Here is an 18517-nt window from a genome sequence, read left to right on the forward strand (position 1 = left end):
AGTTGCATAAAAGTATTACTGTTCAAAACAGATAAGCTGATAGTAGCTAATCAGCTAAGGAAAGAAGTGTTGGCAAAAAATTCAAAAATTTCTCTAGGACTTTGTAAAAGCACAGGGAAAGAGCTTGAAATGGCTTCTACTAGCCAAGAGTACCAGCGTAAGTTGAGCAAGAAGTCCAAAAATATACTAAGTGCAATGGATGTTGTATCAGTATTCTGAGAGAAAACACCATTTCAGTACTGGAAGGAAGACCATAGAATAAAGGGGTCTATATTACCAGAGCAAAACTCCTTTTGAGCGAATACCAAAACACCAACACGAACTGCGTGAACCACGAGAATACCGAACGCATTAAACCGTGAAATTTTAAATCTCGAACTGTCATAGTCGGCCAACCCTACCACCCGCTACATACTACCTACCCAAACAAAATAAATAAACCACATACATACCCTAACCAAACCCTACTTCTAACCCTAAAGTAAAGCACCAAAACCCTACTTCTAACCCTACACTAAACTCCACATACACAACTATCTATGCACTATCCTTAACCCCTCCCTAACCCTAAGGTCCGTAACTACTGCACACTTCCACTACGAAAATATACACAAACAAAATAAATAATCCACATACATACATTTACCAAAACCCTACTCCTAACCCTACACTAAATCTTACATACAAAAACTATCTATGCACTTACCTTAACCCGCACCCTAACCCTAAGGTCTGTAACTATCGCACACTTACCTTATGGAGCTATTCCACAGACGGGCCAACCATGGTAATTCGACATTTCCAAATTTGTGGTTTTGGACATTCGCTGTAATGCCGGTTTGCGCAATATGTGTCAACATTTACGGATTCGCTTAAACGGACTTTCGCTCTCATAATAGAGAACCGAATAAAGTTACTTGTTTTGTTGTCAACATACTGTGCCCTTGATCTGTAGATATTATTATTCTCTGTTTTCTAAGATTAAGAGGTTACTGAAACACAGAATTCCAGATGTACCAGTGTCATATGATAATATGCAGTATGCTATCATGAAATTCAAAGTATTTTCAGAGCAGCTAGAATTTCATTAATATAGTATACTGTCTGAATTATACTCAACCAAATAATCAAGCAGACACAGTCATATAGACTTAATCCCACTCCAGAACAGATTTGTTCAAACCAAATAAATGAATTAATAAATACATAAATCAATGAATAAATAAATAAAAAATATACAATTTATACAAGTAAGTGCATTCCTTCCCATAAAGATCATCATATCTAATGAAGTTTGTTTATTTTAGTAGGATCAAAAGCACTTACTTGTATAGCTTGTATTTTATTATATTGTTATTTTCAATATATTCATTATCCTGGATGTGGTAAACACTGTAATTACTTCACTTTGAGTCCCTATTGAATATTGTAGTATTCAAAGCATATATGTCTCAGAAGACATTTGCTCAAAGAAAATTAATTTACCCAGTATCAAAAGAATATTGATGTTCTGAGATCTGAAGATGGGCCAAGTAAAACAATATCTGGAATGTTCATAGAGCTACCCAAAGAATATAAGAATATTTCAATTAATCCTTTTTTGCCAGGATATGATGAAAATTGGGCATCCAGATGGACTGTCCATGGTAATTGTGAAATAAATTCTAATAAGATCTCATCAGCTTAAACCAAAGATGAAGTCTTATCTTCACACTATTTAATATAAGGAAGATTGCCGAAGAAGCCAGTTAGATACATTGACAGTTCACAGAGAAACAAAGGACTGAAATTTTACTTTGGTTATCTAGACATATTCTAAAAAGCCTATTCCTCAGTTATACTAAAATGTTTTCAAAATATCAAGCATTGATATAGAAACAGTATAAACTAAATGCATAGATAAAATGTGACCATAAATTGATATTTCATATTTATGTGTACCTGTATGATGACAATAATAAATCATTTTGAGTTTGAAACAGGGGTTTGTGACATACATCATATCTCTTTAAGATATTGATGGCATACCACTCTATGTTGTACCAGTATGTGAGTAATGTAGACTGGATTCCTATTACAACTGAGCAATCTTTTAGTAATGCTAATAACACTAACAGCACCTAAGTTTATATTCCATCTCCTTACTGTGTGCACAATGAATATTAAATATTACAAGTGCAACAACCTCAGTTACGAAGGTATGACCTTCCATAATTCCTTACACATTATCTCTCGCAAACCCTTCCATACTGCATCATTTTATGAATCTACACTATCTCTCATCCACCTCGTCTCAGTCACTCCTGTCTCTCTTTCCATATCTGCATGCCTAAAGATTTATGTATTCTACCCAAGATTTCCTTTCTACCATCAAATTAATGTCACGGAACCTACCTCTTTCCCATCTTGTTTATACATGACCATCCAACTCCTTAAATTATTGCTTGTAATCCTTCTTCTTCTTCTTGCTGTGGCCCCCACAAGTACTCAATAGTCATCAACAAGTTTACCAAAACTCTTAAGTCCCACATTCTGTCCACAACCCCATACATTTTTTACCTTGTCAATAACTTACATTTTTGCTGAAACCAGGATCTTCCTCTTTGCCTACACATGTTCCACAGATTCTACAAATGAAAATCTCCTCCAGATGGCAGTGAAGCCCCTCATCCTCTCAGCCACTTGAGGCTATTTCTAAATATTTTGCAATACACTAAATCCCTACATGATCTTGTTCCTTCCCACTTTGCTCATATATGTGTCTGATTGCCTTTTCCTGATGATATGTTGATGCAAATACATTTGAATCTTTGTTAACAAAGGACTATTCAACAACATTACCATTAATGTTTTTCAAGTTTAAGGATTAGTCTGCTGTGATTAGATATGGCTGTAGGCTTTCAAGGTCCTTCTGCATGGCATTCTGGATGGAGAGGAAGCTGCATGCATATATATAACATATATAGGATTTTGTGTGTGTGTGTGTGTGTGTGTGTGTGTGTATGCTTCTTTTTATCTGTGTTTATATATATTCATATATAGTGTAGTATATAGGGTGCTTTCCGAAAAGTAAGCAATCACTGGAATTATTTTTGTGAATTAAAACATATTTATTGGTGGTTCTTATCAAACAAGTCATATTGCATATCAAACATAAATAAATTCTCCTTTTATTTATTTATTTTAGACATTTTTTTTTCACAATAGACACAAGCATTTATACCTGGATGTGGTATTCTTTCTAAACAAGACTGACAGAGATGCTGACAAAAACAAAAGGGTACATACAGAGACCTCTACATAATACAGTAGCTCTCTTCCCATTTCCAAGGCAAACATGAGAAATAGAATGAGGTCGTACTGTCACAGTAATAGTGACAGTAAAGAGATCCATGAGGTGCACATGAAGTATGACACAACTGTCACTGAACTTAACATTTTTATATGAGTTTCTATAAGAATTAAAAGAAGTGTCTTATATTTGGTCAGTTTTGTAGAAGCTACTGTAGAAAAAAACATTCTTCGGAGACATGTAGAAGGGAAGGTAAATGGCTGGGATCCAGAGACATTTCCCTGCATTCACAGAAACTGCTGTGTCCAAAAGTAGCAGTTTCTGTAATGGTGGGGAATGCAATTCAGAGACACAATTAACCACAATTTGGCAGACATCGTTATCAGCTAATTTGCAAGTCTCTGAATCACATGGCATTACCACTAGTGCTAATCAGAACTTTCCTGTGGTAATCACTATTAGTGGTCCATTCATCACATTGGCACAGTACCCCCTTATTCACTCTCTCAAGCAAACACACACACACACACACACACACACACACACACACACACACACACACACACACACACACGCACACACAAGCATGCACACACACACACACACACACACACACACACACACACACACACACACACACACACACACACACACACACACACACACACACACACACACACACACACACACACATACAGAGCATGGACACATACCTCTCAGCTGTCCTTGATTTTACAGAACATACCTAATTTTGTCTCTTATAGATGACCTGTCCCTCATAAATCACAGGCAATTACAATTGTTCAATAATGCCAGACATTAGAGCTTCATACTTCTTATTCTTCAGAAAATTTGATTAGAGTAATATTTCAAAAGTGTCGCTGGTGTTTAGTGCTCCCCCAGTATTAAAGGCTTTCTTCATTAGTCTAGGCCCTGGTGTTTAGTGCTCCCCCAGTATTAAAGGCTTTCTTCATTAGTCTAGGTGGTTGAATTAGAGCAAGCTATGTGCTGGGACCTAATGGCAAAAGTACAAACAGTGTTCAGACTTACAGAGAGGTTCCTTGTGGAAGTGGGTGTGAATCAAGGTTAAACCCATTCCTGTTCATACTGGTTTTGGACTACATCAGCAAACAGGTCAGAGGGGACAGATCAATAACGTTGCTGTATGCAGACAATGCAGCACTTTACACAGACTCTGAACAGGAACTTCAGAAAATTATAGGGGACTGGCATCTAAAACTAAACTCACATGGGAAGAAACTGGGAAAAGATGAGACAGTTGACATGGCAGCAAATGGGTGAAAAATCAGAAAAAGCTTAAAAATAAAATAGAAGGGGAACCAGTGGAAAGGGTTAACAGTTTCAAGTTTCTGGGAAATGTGGCTGAGAGGAAGGGAAGTCTGCATGAGGAGGTCAAAGCTAGAATCAGAAGTGCTATAGTTAATTGGCATAGAGTGTCACAAGTAGTGAGTGACAGAAGAATGCCAAAGAAATTGAAAAGTAAACTGTACAAAACAGTGGTGTGACCAGTGCTTCTGTAGGATACAGGCAGAGCAGCTCAGAAAGCTTGAGGTGATGGAGATGAAGTGCCTGACATGGACACTAGGATGCAAACCATGGAAAAGTCAAAGGGATAAGGATATCAAAGCAGAAGTCAAAAGAGCTCCAGTTGCAGAGATGGTCAAGAAGAACAGATTACTATTGTTTAGCCATATGTGCAGGAAAGGACAAGATGAATTGTTAACACAGATTTGGGGGAGACACATAGAAGGCAAGGGTAGACGAGGATGTGTAGACAAAAGAGATGTGTTATGTGTCAGAAGACCTGAGACAAGTGGGCAAGACTGTAAAAGAAGGCAGGAAAGGAGATATAAAGCGACAGAAGTGATGACAGTTGACATGACAACCTAATTCCACATAAAAATTGGGAATAGGAGGTTGATAATGATGTTGATGATGATTTTAAAAGACTAAAATGTAACCTCAGAATTACAGTAGAAAGCCAACAAGACATACAGTCCTTTTTTAAAACGCTGTGAAACAAAAGCACTGATTAACAGACAGCTCATGTAATTACCACAAAATGAATATGAAACAGCAATTCAAACTATAAAAACTACAGAAAATGGATAAAAAGAATATTATAGAGATAAAGGAATATTTTGCACAGTAGGAATAGAAAGTATGTTTTATGGATCATGATATCTCCGCTTTTCATGAAATTTCCTTACCAAAATCTAGAGTGCAGGGTACCAGCTGAATTCCACAGACCCACATATTACAAAGATAGATAGATAGATTGATTGATTGATTGATTGACTGATTTGATTGATTTAGAAGGAACAAATATATATATATATATATATATATATATATATAAGGGGTAGAAAAGACAGAAAAAGAAAGACAGAGAAAGGGAGAGGAGGAGTAGGGGATACAGTGGAAGGTAAAGAAAGATAAGAAATGGAAGATAAAGAGAAAAGTGTTAGAAGAATGAAATGTAATGAGGTAGAGAGTAAAACATCAGTAGAGAGGGACACAAACAGAGAAGGGGTGGTAGAAATTCATAGATAAGGAGTATCGGATAAAGGCAGAAGATGAAAGGGGATGCAATAAAGAGAGTGCGCGTGCATGCATGTAGTCGCTCACAAACACACATACATACATACACACATCACTGGGAGACACAGAGGACAGACACAAGGAATGGGTAACAGAAATACAGAAATGTAAGAAGTATTTGTTTTTTCAGGAATCAATAAAAGCATGGAGCAGGCTGTTACATATTCTTTTAGAACTGACCAGAAAATTGTGAGCTATGTATGCATAATAGTCAAATTTAACTTCCACGTGCTCATGGAGCTACAGAATTACATTGTTCTTGTCCACAAACTTTACTACATGCCCTGGGGTATTGTGCTAAACGTGTTGGCATGTCATGACCTCATCAGGCCCATGGAAGCAATAACTTGGAATGTATGTGTATGTGCATGGATGCACTCCCTCCCACTCTATCCCCTATTACTCCTGTCCTTTATGTGGTAGACCCCTGGTACCATTCCAAGGACTGCATTAAATACTAACTGCTGAATAATGGCTGAACATAGCGCTATTGAGTGGATTCCTGACAAGTATGGCCATTTCCATAATCACAGGATGCGACTTCACTTTCATTAAAGAGTATTTCGAACAGATGCTGAATAGTAATTGTATTGCTTTACTGTGGAGTAGAAAGCATAGAGATAAGCAGCTAAGAGTACTTTACAATCTGAGGCAAGCCTCTTCTTCAGTGATACAACATTGCTAGCCTCCTACTTTGTTGTCTATTCCTCTGTTTAACATTCTTCCTTTAGCCAGCTACAGTGACATACATCTCCCCAGACACACATAAGCCACTCATGCACACATGTGCTCAAATGCAAGCAACACAAATAACACAGTAAACCTTTAGAAATTTTCAACGGAAACAATTCCATATGGCAGTTAAAAGGAAGTATATACTATATAGAATTTTATATGAACTTATTTCCTTGCAGGCATAGTATCTGTTTCTTTCATCCATTAAAGCAGAAATTGTATTATGAAGGCCTATATCAAATCTAAAAAAATGACTAATACTGAGAAAGAGGCATGAGTAAATATGGTGCAAATAAATTATCAAGAAGTCAAAACAATGTTCATTTTTTTTCTCTTCAGCACAGAAATTTGTAGCAGAATGTGTTATGTACAGTAGAAAGCCAACAAGACATACAGTCCTTTTTTAAAACCCTGTGAAACAAAAGCACTGATTAACAGACAGCTTATGTACTACGAGTTACAGAGAAAGAGCTCTAAGTGTTTTATAGCTTTGAAAGCTGTAAGACACTTCTCGCTGTCACATAGACAGTGACTTGTAGTAAAGCATTTTTCTGATTAGCCATAACCTACAAAAGCTGGTAAACAATTCACTCTACCATGGTGCAAATGTGTGTGTGTGTGTGTGTGTGTGTGTGTGTGTGTGTGTGTGTGTGTGTGTGTGTGTGTACGCGCGCATGTAAGAATTAAATGTATGACAGCTTTTGAAGCTGACAGATGCTTCTGGCAGTGTTATGTGGTGGCTGCCATAGGTGCTACAGTGAGAGATTAATGCATAATAGCCCTGAAGGATATATAACAAAAGTTGTTACTGACTTTTATGACCTCAGAAAAGTGTACAGCAAGCTTATCTTTTGCAGATTTCAGAGCATAACTAGTATGCTCCATGTACATAAAATAATTTATTGTACAAAATATATCCACCAACCACATACTATTTATGCGTCTTTAGTCACAAAACCAGACATTACATTTCCCACATTAATGCTGACTGACATTTCATGCTCTGTCAGTTTTACTTTAAGTTGCTATAGTTGGGTAGTAAAGGTCAGACATTATTCACACCAAGAAGTGTGTTGGACTGCCTTATTGACTGATATGTGATTTATGACTACATTTTAAGCTGTGATGTGCATATTAACACTGTGTTCTAAAACTGTAGCACTGTTATTACCTATCTTTCTCTTCAGACTTAAATGAATAAACAGGGTTTCTTGCCGTATAAGTGGCTTGGTTTTAACAGTCAAAATGTCAGTATTACTAAGGGCCCACCATTATGTTTTGTAGCATTATTGATCCTAGTATGATTACTGTAGTAGAAAGTAATTTACTGCACTTGCCTCTTAATTTACAAGCTCTTCTTTCTGGACTTCTTTCCCACACATGTTCATTCTCATGCTCTCTTTCGTCTGTCTCTCATTTTAGCAGCTGCTTTAAAAACCTCAGACATCATCCTCTGTTTCACAGAGTTCCCTCCCAAATGTGCTACAACAAAATAGCCTCTTACATCAAAGCCTTCTCCCTCTTGGGCTATATATAGTTGAAGTAACATCCTCTTTACAGCCTCAGTGTGTCTAAACAAAGAACATACACCTTCATTCATAAATTATTTACTTCTAAAGTGAACAGCAAACGAATCAGCTTGTATCTTTTTACTTTTTTAAACATTGTGCCTTTGTATATATGAAAGTGCATGCATTCATGTTACATCAATTTTTTTTTCAAAAAACTTTATTTGATTTTAAATTTAACAGTCAACATGAAAAACAAAGACAAAAATTACAATCAGGTCATAATCATGCAGGTGTAAAAGTGGTATTGTAATTATCTCTATAATCAACATAAAAACTATATTACAATATATTTACAACTGTGTCATTCAATTAGTTGCATTATATAAACAAATCTATGTATGTTTTAGCATAAACGGTTGATGGAATAAAAAAGGTGGGCATATTTATATTTGTTTAAAAACAAGTTAGAAAGGAGAAGGAAGGTCATTATGGGTTACTGAAAAGATATAAAGCTGAATAGTTTTTCCCAAATTTATAGTAAATAAGTTTGTTTTTTACTATTATGTATCACCACTTTGTAAGCCAAGAGATGTTTGGTAGCCATTTGTTTAAAGCCATTTCATGAAATTGCAAGACTGTCCATCCATTTGGATGCTATGTAAAGTTGCATTAATAAGAAGAGGGTAACTAGACATCAATTCTATTCTTGTCTTTCTGTTACATAATGATTTCCTGTTATTGTGGCTGCAAATGACCTATTTAGATCAGTTTACCTACCTAGTTCCTAGATAAATAAATAACCTAAATACTGCTCAATCTAGACAGAAAATACTTCTTAACAATACAATAATCATAATTTAAATAAATAATTCTCTCTGCAACTTTATGCAAGTACCAAATCATGTGTAAATTGAAACCAAACAAAGCATTGCTCTTTTTTGTGCATGGAAGGGCAGGCCAACAGCCTTGAAGCAAATACAAAAATAAATATATTTAAGCTATTTAGCTATAGTAGCACTGTCCTGATGCTGCTGACTTGACCGTCAAACTTCTACTTTATTCTAACCTAGGGATATTGTACCCATGAGCCCAAGGGCCTAAAATTCCGGAAATGACAGTCCGTCCAGAGCCGCTGTGTGCAACAGTTGGTCACTAAGTGGATGGCATCTTTGACATGTTGGTAAAGTGAAGGAAAAAAAGGGAAAATAGGATTGTGGGCATCCTAGAAGAAATGAGTGCTCCAGTTGTTATTAATGTTTTAGATCATTGCTAGCATTACAATATAAAACAAGTTACGTTTTACTGGTCAGTAGAGATTTTCTTATAGCATAAATGGTGATGCAGATATAAGAGCATTAGAAATGCATAACATTTCATAAGCCCAATGATCCTTGGTGAACACATAGAAAACCAGTAATTTTCTCACTGCACCAAGGAACAAAACCAAACCCAATGGCAATCAAAGAAAAGAAAAGAAAAATCAGGTAGTGTACAGCAAGGAGGCAAAAGGCATAACTTCCTAAATACCTTAATAAAAATGTAATTTGTGTGGAAAAGAAAAATAGACAAAAGAATGCAGGTAAAGAGAATGGAATGGCTGATACTAAATGAAGTTGATTATAAAAAAGTAGAGACGACGCTGTGATAAGTGAATTGAGGAAGGATTTTGACAGCTTGAAGACTACAGACTGCAGACTACAATAAATGGGTGATAGAAAGAAGTACTTATAGGAATTCAATGTTTTAAGCCTGTATTACTGGTGGTGAATGCACAAATTACTTTACTTTTCAATCAAGTTGTAGTTAAAAGTAATAGAAAGAAGGAAGACATTGCGTCTTAAACAGAGGTGAAATTATTACAGGTCTGAGTCGTGCATCTATACGTTGATAGATAACTATACACAGAAATCATTAAACACCTGAAATAGAACAACACACAAGTATTGTAAAATGAGCTAGAAAATTGTCAAATTGACTCTTGTAAATATCCACAGAGTTAATAGAAATGTACTTGAAGCATTTGAAATTATCAGAATGTAGAATTGCTGAACATGTAAGAAGGGACTAATGTATTCAATTAACCTGAAAATGAATAGAAACTTGTCCAAAGTACATGGGGCTGTTTGAAAGCAAAACTGATAAGCCTGTGGAAGAAAAAGGTTATCAAACTGCCTGAGAAAATAGCCTAAAAACTAACAGAAACATACATGAAGTACTTCAAGGCTATATTTTCAACATTATTACATGCTTTGGGACAAGTTACAGTCAAATACCAGTGGTGTCTATGACAGTAGGGTCTCAGCTAGTTATTTTTTCAGGCAAAGCATTTATGGCATATGATAACCTCATGGTAAATGCTACTTCATCATATGATCAAATGAAAGAAGGGTTTTCAATGACAGAACCAGTTACCTATTTGGTAAATGTACTACAGAGACTTAAAATCAATGATTTAAACATTCATCTTTTAGCCACTCAAGTTTGTAATTATGAAAGACATGCTTCAAAAATGGACAAATCCCCAACAGTATTCTATAGAACAAATAGTGGAAGTGCTTATAATGGAACAGCTCACTGCAATATCTCCTGGTCTGCTTCAGATTTAAATTTATGAACACCAGACAAAAACAGGAAGTGGGCTGCTATCAGAGGTCAAACGTTATGACAACTAACCATTCCATTATTGCCTCAGGACGCATGTGAGCAACTGCACACCAATCATGGAGATTCCTTTTTAAGTAGTACATGCTAACACGAGTCAGCATATTACTGGGTCCTGACCAGTTTAGTGGTATTATTGTAATAAACTGGGGGACAAATGAACTAGGGCACACTGCCTGCATATACTTCAAGAAGATGGTGTCGGCATATGTTGGCTATTCACTGCCTCACTTTGAAGAAGCTATCTCTATGGACGTTCCGACAGCAGTGGAACTACTAGATAGCGGGTTCACACATTCACTTATAACTGCAATACTTTGAACACAACTGCAGATTTTGATTGCTGTCCCATACCAAGAGTTGATAATATTCGGGAAGGCTGGAATACATAAGGGTATTTCCTTTTTTGTGTTTCATTAGCAGGTACTGGCAGATTCCACAAGATAACAATTCAGGGCTTTTATTTGTCTTTTAGCCTCTTTTGTTGCATATCCTCTGGACAGTAAGATGTCTATGTGCTCACACACACACACACACACACACACACACACACACACACACACACACACACACACACACACACACACACACACACACACACACACCTATTAGAAACCCGGAGTACTTCGAATTCATCTGCAGTACATCTTTGACATATAATTTCCAATAATGTGGAATGATAAATGTAAAGACAGTTCCATCATCTAAAACAGACATTATCCATTTCTCATGTATTAATCATTTCATCTTCTCTGATACATTTATACTATATGTGAAAGCCTCAGCAGTAGGATAGGGTTAGATTATTTGCCAAGAGCAGTGTGGTAAATAAAGTCCTATTAGTTAAATAAGAGACAGAACTTAAGAAACTACTGTATCACAGAGAAATTAACTTTTTGCATAAAATGTGCTATAAGAACCTTCCATTATTTTTAGAGAAAGGGGCTTTTGATTCAGATAAATCATGAGAGCCTCAAACAGTAATTAACCAGAAGGAATAAGCATGCAAACATAGCTGTTACATTGGTGCTGGGTTTATGTCAGTCTTTGCAGTTTAACAGGGAAAATATTGCAAAAATGTAGAGTAATGTATGCATGATGTGTCTGTTATTTACTTCCTAAAAAAAACATTTCAGGGAAAACAAAACCATTTAGTTGGCATCCAGTTAGATCACATCACTGAAGGACCATTTGAATGAAAATACAAAAAAATGCAGCCATTAGCATAACTATATATGGTATTTATTGTAGAAAATAAGGAGCAGAGGACCCTCACATAGGAGACAACATCCCATACCCCAAATTTAGCCCTAAACCAATTACATCCTTTGCTGAAGTTCTTGCACAGAGTATGCCTGTAATGCCACATTGTCTGCATACAGCAACTTTGTTGATCTGTCTCCTCCAACTTGTTTGCTAATGTAATCCATCACCAGTATGAATAACAGTGGGCTTACAGCTGAACCCTGATGGACACCCACTCCCACTGGGAAGCCCTTTGTGAGACCGAACACTGTTTGTACTTGAATCATTGGGTCCTTATACATAGCCTGCATTAATTCTACCAGTGTTTCTAGGACTTCAAACCACTGCAGGACTGCCCAAACCAGCTTTCTTGGGACCTTGTCATATGCTTTCTCAAAGTCTAGGAATGCCCATTTGGATTCTTTCCTCATCTGTAGTTATTTTTAACTATCTGTCTCAATGCAAACATTGGGTCAGTTGTGCTGGATCCTGATCTGAATCCATGCTGCTCATCTCCCATCTTATTTTCTACTACTCCGTGTATCCGTTTATCAGTTATCCTCTCCAGAACTTTCATGCAATGTGACAGGAGTTTGATACCTCTGTACTGCCCGTAGTTGTGGATGTCCCATTTGTTCTTATACAATGGTACAAGTATGCATGTTCTCCAGTCATCTGGGATACACATATCTCTCTACACTGCTATGAGTACCCCCAGGAGCCATTTCTCCTCTGTCTCACCCAACATCTTTATCATATCTGCTGTGACCTCATCTGAGCTTTCTGCTTTCCCTAACTTCATTTTCCTTAGTGTTGTTCTTGCTTCTTCTATGGTGGGTGTGATGCCCCCCCTCTGGGCCAGTAATCAAGGAACCTGAATCCTCACTACTGACACTGGTGAAGGACATCCACTTGGAACAAAGATAGGTACACACAGTATTTCCAGATGCAGCTCTCTGCACTAAGCACAATTTCCTTTAGGAGCACACAAGGAACGCACTCAGTCCAGGGTGTGTCTCTCTCTCTGCCTCCAATATGGCTCCCCACTGGCACAGCTATAGAGCTGAGTCTTTGGCTGAGTGCCCCAAGCCAAATCCTCCACCACTCTCTCTGTGAAGCCAGTGCTCTGTGTCCCTGCCCCAAGTAGCTAAAACACATACTTTTTGAGGTTTGCTTTTCACAGACATCTGGGAAAGGCTGGCACAGATTTGCTAGCTATGCTCCTCTGCCCAGACTATAGGGTAGATACTGTCACCAGAATCCTCCAAAGCCTGCTACTCTAAGGCTGTTATAAGGGTGCTCAATTATAGCGAGTGAAATTAATACTAATACAAATGGTAGTGTTTGACCAATGCAGTAAGGCTTTCAGGAGTGGCCACAATGTCACCAAATGTAAGGACTCTCAAAGATTAAAATATTATTTAAAAGACCAGCTACAATGAAAAGTTTAAATATATTTAATAATAAATAGTAACAGAACATGAAAATACTAAATATCTATTTACAATAAACAGTTTCAGTCACAGGAAACATTAAAATAACAGTGATGAATAGATTCACACAGATACAGAAAAACAGTATTTAACTAATCTCACTATATTGTCCTGACTGAAATACAAAATTACTATTCTCTGGTTACTTACTAAAGCAAGCCAAGATGAAGTGAGTGAGTGATCCTTCTATGTCAGGTTTCAAAAACATACTGCTCTGAGACATCTGTCTCATCTAGTATTAAAACATCATTTCAGTGGTGGATTACAGAATGACATCACATACATCTGGTCATCTGACTTCTGGTTCCAATACTATCCCCCTTTACTAGAAACTGAACCAGGATCTCGCACGTATGTGTTACAAGACACAGAGAAAGAGCTTTGCTAAGATGTGTTATAACATCTGGAAGCCATACAACTATTTCAACACTTCCACCCTTCCAGGGTAGTAATTAGTTCACTACTAAGGACAATACAACATGATTCCTAGTCCTTGTTTTCACATAAATTCCATCTCTGGCTGCAATCACAACTGTAAGATACAATCTTTATGGCCTAAATCAGGTAATTTTATTTCAGCTTATTTTTTTTTTCAAAGTTAGCTGAACTGAAATTAACCTCTTCTCTTCCAGTATTCTCTGTTACAATATTAATTTCAACAATTATCATACAGTCTGACATACAGGTGCATTTCTTTTTCTGTCCAGCAGGACCCACTGTTGGTACATTTTTTTAACACAAGCAACTTTACAAATACATTTTCAGCATAAGCACCTGTACAAATCAGTTTGATATACAAATGACATATAAGTCTTTACAAAACTCCAGCTAGCTATGCTGACATATGTTATACATCCACTTCCCTACTTCTCCTGGCATAGCTGGCAATACCTCACATCGTCACAATGGGCTCCTCTGTAGGCTGTGTCTGGAGCATTACAGCTTCTGTGGGGGTTTTCTTCATTCAGAAGCTGCTGGAAATACTCCTTCCATCTTCCTTTGATATCCTGTGGTTTGGTGAGCAGGTTGTTGCTGGCATGCCTTATGAAGGGTGTCTGAATATCTTCTTTATCTTTCTGTCTTTGTCTTACAACTGATATAGTTTCTGTGTGTCATCTACTGAGTCATTTTTCCGAAGATGATAGAGTTTCTCTGTTGCCCTGTTCCTTGCTACTGCAAGTCCTTTCTTAGCCTCTTATTTAGTCAACCAGTATTCCTTTCAAGCCTGGCCCATCTTTTCTATCTCCCTCTTTTTCATGCACTCCTTTTTTATTTTGATGACTTCCGGTACTACAGTATTCCACAATCAGCTTTCTTTATGTACCTTATTTCTATACCTGGTTTGGCGACATATCTGTTCTGTAGTCCTCACACATGCTATTTTGAGTCACTGCCATTCTCCTTAACTCCACCTATTTCCTCCTCTTCTTGGGGTGCTAGAGCCCTGAGCAATTTCCTGAACTGTTATGCTTTCTCTCCAGTCAACTTCCAGGTCTTCAACCTGGTTTCTGTTGATCTTAGAGCCTTCTCTGACCACTGCATGCAGCCGATTTTGGCAAACAGTGGTTTATGCTGTGGGCTGACTGTTTCACTGGATGACTTTGCAATCACTGATTCTACTCCCAGTGCCCTTTCCTTGCTAGGAGGAAAACTACCTGTGTTGCATATTGTCCACTTTTGTATGTGATCTTGTGACTGTCTGTCTTTCTGAACCATGTGTTGGCTACTATCAAGCTATTTGCCAGACAGAAGTCTAGAATGGTCTGTCTTTCTTTATTCCTGTTGCCCCACCCATGTGAACCAAGGAAGTCCTGATATCCTGTTCTGTCTGTCCCAATTTGTGCATTCAATTCACCCATTATCAACACCAGTTTTTGTTGTCCTGCTTTATCTAGTAGGTCCTGCAACTGCTGTCTGAATGTACTCTTCCTTTCAGTATCACAACTCTGGCATAGGCTGAGATTATGAATACTATCCTATCATTAGGCTGGAGTCTGATTGCCATGAGTCTGTCACTAATTCTGATGACATTCCTCATTACCGTTTGAAGCCTCTCTTTCACCACAAATCCAACTCCATTTCTAACTTGTCCTCCTCCTGCGTAGTAGACTCTGGATCCCAAACCAAGTGGCTTTGCTGTGTTGCCCTTCCAACTTGTCCCTTGGATACACTGGATGCCCAGCCTCCTCTGTAAGATCATGTCATCCACTTCCAAGCTCTGTCCTGTCAGTGACCCTACATTGAGTGTAGCAATTCTTAGTTCATGTTTGGCAGCTTGATTGGTTTTAGATCCAGCTTTCTCTCAACAGAGCTATCTCAGGTAACCAGGCTGGGGAACTGGACACCAGATGGCCAGTAGCTTATTGAGCCAGGGTTTTGGGGCTTTATGGAAAGCACAAACTGGCCAATAGGGGCGCATACACCCCTCCCACCTTTAGCATGGGTCTCTGGCATAGGTTGGATCCTCAACCCACTTATCACCAGCAAATATTAGTGACATTAGTTAACATGACCAAATCACGTAAAGCCATATTTTACACCATAAGGTGGTTAGCCCTGCCATGGTATGCAGTTTGTGATCTGTGTCCTCCTATCTTGAGGATACTGTCCACCACAGTAGATGCCTAAAGCGGTTGGTCTATACAATTCTTCTACCTATATGTCACCATGTAGAGTCAGTGCTGCTGCCCACAGTTCCATTCATTGGTGAGTTTGAGATAGAAATACTCAGCATGTTTTTGGGAGGTGGCAGCAACCCCACAGAAGTACAGAGTGAACATACAAACTCCAAACAGGCATTGGCTAGAGGTCAGGATTGAACCTTGTACTTAGTGCAAGAGAGGAGAAGTCCTTAAGCATTATGCCAACTGATTTTATTTAAACATAAGACAAACAAACAAGGTATGCATCTCTGTGTTAGCAGCATCATCATATTTACTTTCAGACCATGCAGTAGTATGTAAGGAACCAGAGCACAAGATATTCATAGAGAACTCTGACTAGAGCTCTGAATAAGGCTAAAAACATGATCGATTTAAAGATATGCATACATATTGTACACCCTCCTTTTTCGGAAGCAAAAGATGTTCCCATCTTTTGAGGAGAAAGCCCTTTAGTGACTACAAAGAGCAGCTGCTGCTAGTGTTTACTAGGCAAGTAGAGAGTGGAAGTAGATAGCAAGACCTTTTTCTGTGATGTCTCTGTCTGTCTCACACACACCCACATACTTACACTTACAGGCAATTTAGACCTTCTAGTCTACCTACTGCATGGCTTTTGGACATTGAAGTAAACTGGTGAACCTAGAGAAAACTCATGCATACATAGGGAGGGTATGCAGACTCCATATAGAAGTCACCCCAAGTGAGAACTGAATCAGTGAACTTCTTGCTGTGAGACAATACAAAAATGGTAGCCACTTCACTACTGTGCCACCTGATAAATATTTAAGGATATCTTTTTAAATGAGATTTAAACATCGTTATTACTCAGAGATCTTTATGATTTTGAGAATGGCAATTATTTGACAATGGGTATTACAATATTGTTACAAGTTTTTTTATTTATTAAAAGCTGCACAATAGTCTTTGTTATTTCATTGCTTTTATAATTCTTCAATTCTTTCAGTACTGAACTATTCCTGAACTGCATGGATATATCAAGTTGGCTTTCTAGACATTCTCAAAAATATTGAACACTTAGGGGATTCAGTGATCTTTGATCTTGACATCAATGTACTTGGAGTACATCCTCTGATAACTCAACAGTTATTATTAACTTTCTAAATTAACATCCTTATTTGAAAATATCCTTTGATGCAGATCTTTGGATATTTCCCTGGACACTTCTTAGAAAACCTCAGCATTTTTGAAAGCATCACATTTTCATAGAAATTCCAATTTGCCTGCTTCGTTTTCAGGCTCTTTTGTACTTGGATTTGATTCTCAGGATTCAGAAAAAAAGTAAATTTAAGATTTCTTTTTAATCTATGACTCATGAGGATTTCAGCAATGATAGACCAACACGTACCACTGGAGCTGTTTTATAGTTCAGTAAAGCAAAATATGGGTCTACATAACAGTCATAGTTACCATTTGATTTAATAAGATTCTTGGCAGTCTGTACTGCCCTCTCAAATTGTCATTAGGCTGAGCATAATTGGGACTCAAAGTAACATATTAAAACTCCAGTTCTGAAAAAGTTTTTATCTTAATAAGTGTATACTGTGGACCATTATATTATGTTACCGCATCTTAAATCCCATGCTTTCAAACTAATCACTCATCTATTCACTGTATCTGTTAACTTCATGGTCTTGATAAAGTTCAAAAAACAGCTAGCAGATGTCAGATATAATCAGTCCTGATAATGCAAAAAAATATCAACTACTCGTTTCATGTTTTCTCTTGAATTTACTAAGAAACTGTATTTCCTTTTGGATTTTTATTGTTATATGCCTTACACATAACACAGTTGTAAATATATTCTTTTAGCTGTTAAGGCACACCTGGATAAAGTAATGTATCATCAACTTTTTGCTTTACTCTTCACTTTTCCAATTAAGACTTGGGTATACTTGTCAACATTTCTTTCCTCATCTGATTTGGTATTATCAGTTTCTCCACCTGTGCAGAGACAGAAGATATAGCAAAATTGATAGCCAAAAATTCATGCTTTAATTTTGCCCCCCTCCTCCAGGAAATACTATTAATCCCCAAGAATCACTAGGGGTCAGGTTCTAGATGCTCTCTCTCTCTAAGGCAACAATCACTGCATCTATGAACCCCGATAATATCCCAGGATGCCTCCTAAATACTCTGAAATAAGACCATTTGGGGCCACTGGAGTCACTATTTAACCATATGCTCCAGACAAGCTTTGTGACACACAAATGGGGAACTGCACAAGGGCAGGCCATCAACAGACCCCAAGAACTACAGACTGACTGATCTCATATG

Source organism: Protopterus annectens, chromosome 7.part0 (genome assembly GCF_019279795.1).
Source record: "Protopterus annectens isolate FY-2018-M chromosome 7.part0, PAN1.0, whole genome shotgun sequence".
Lineage (NCBI taxonomy): Eukaryota > Metazoa > Chordata > Ceratodontiformes > Protopteridae > Protopterus > Protopterus annectens.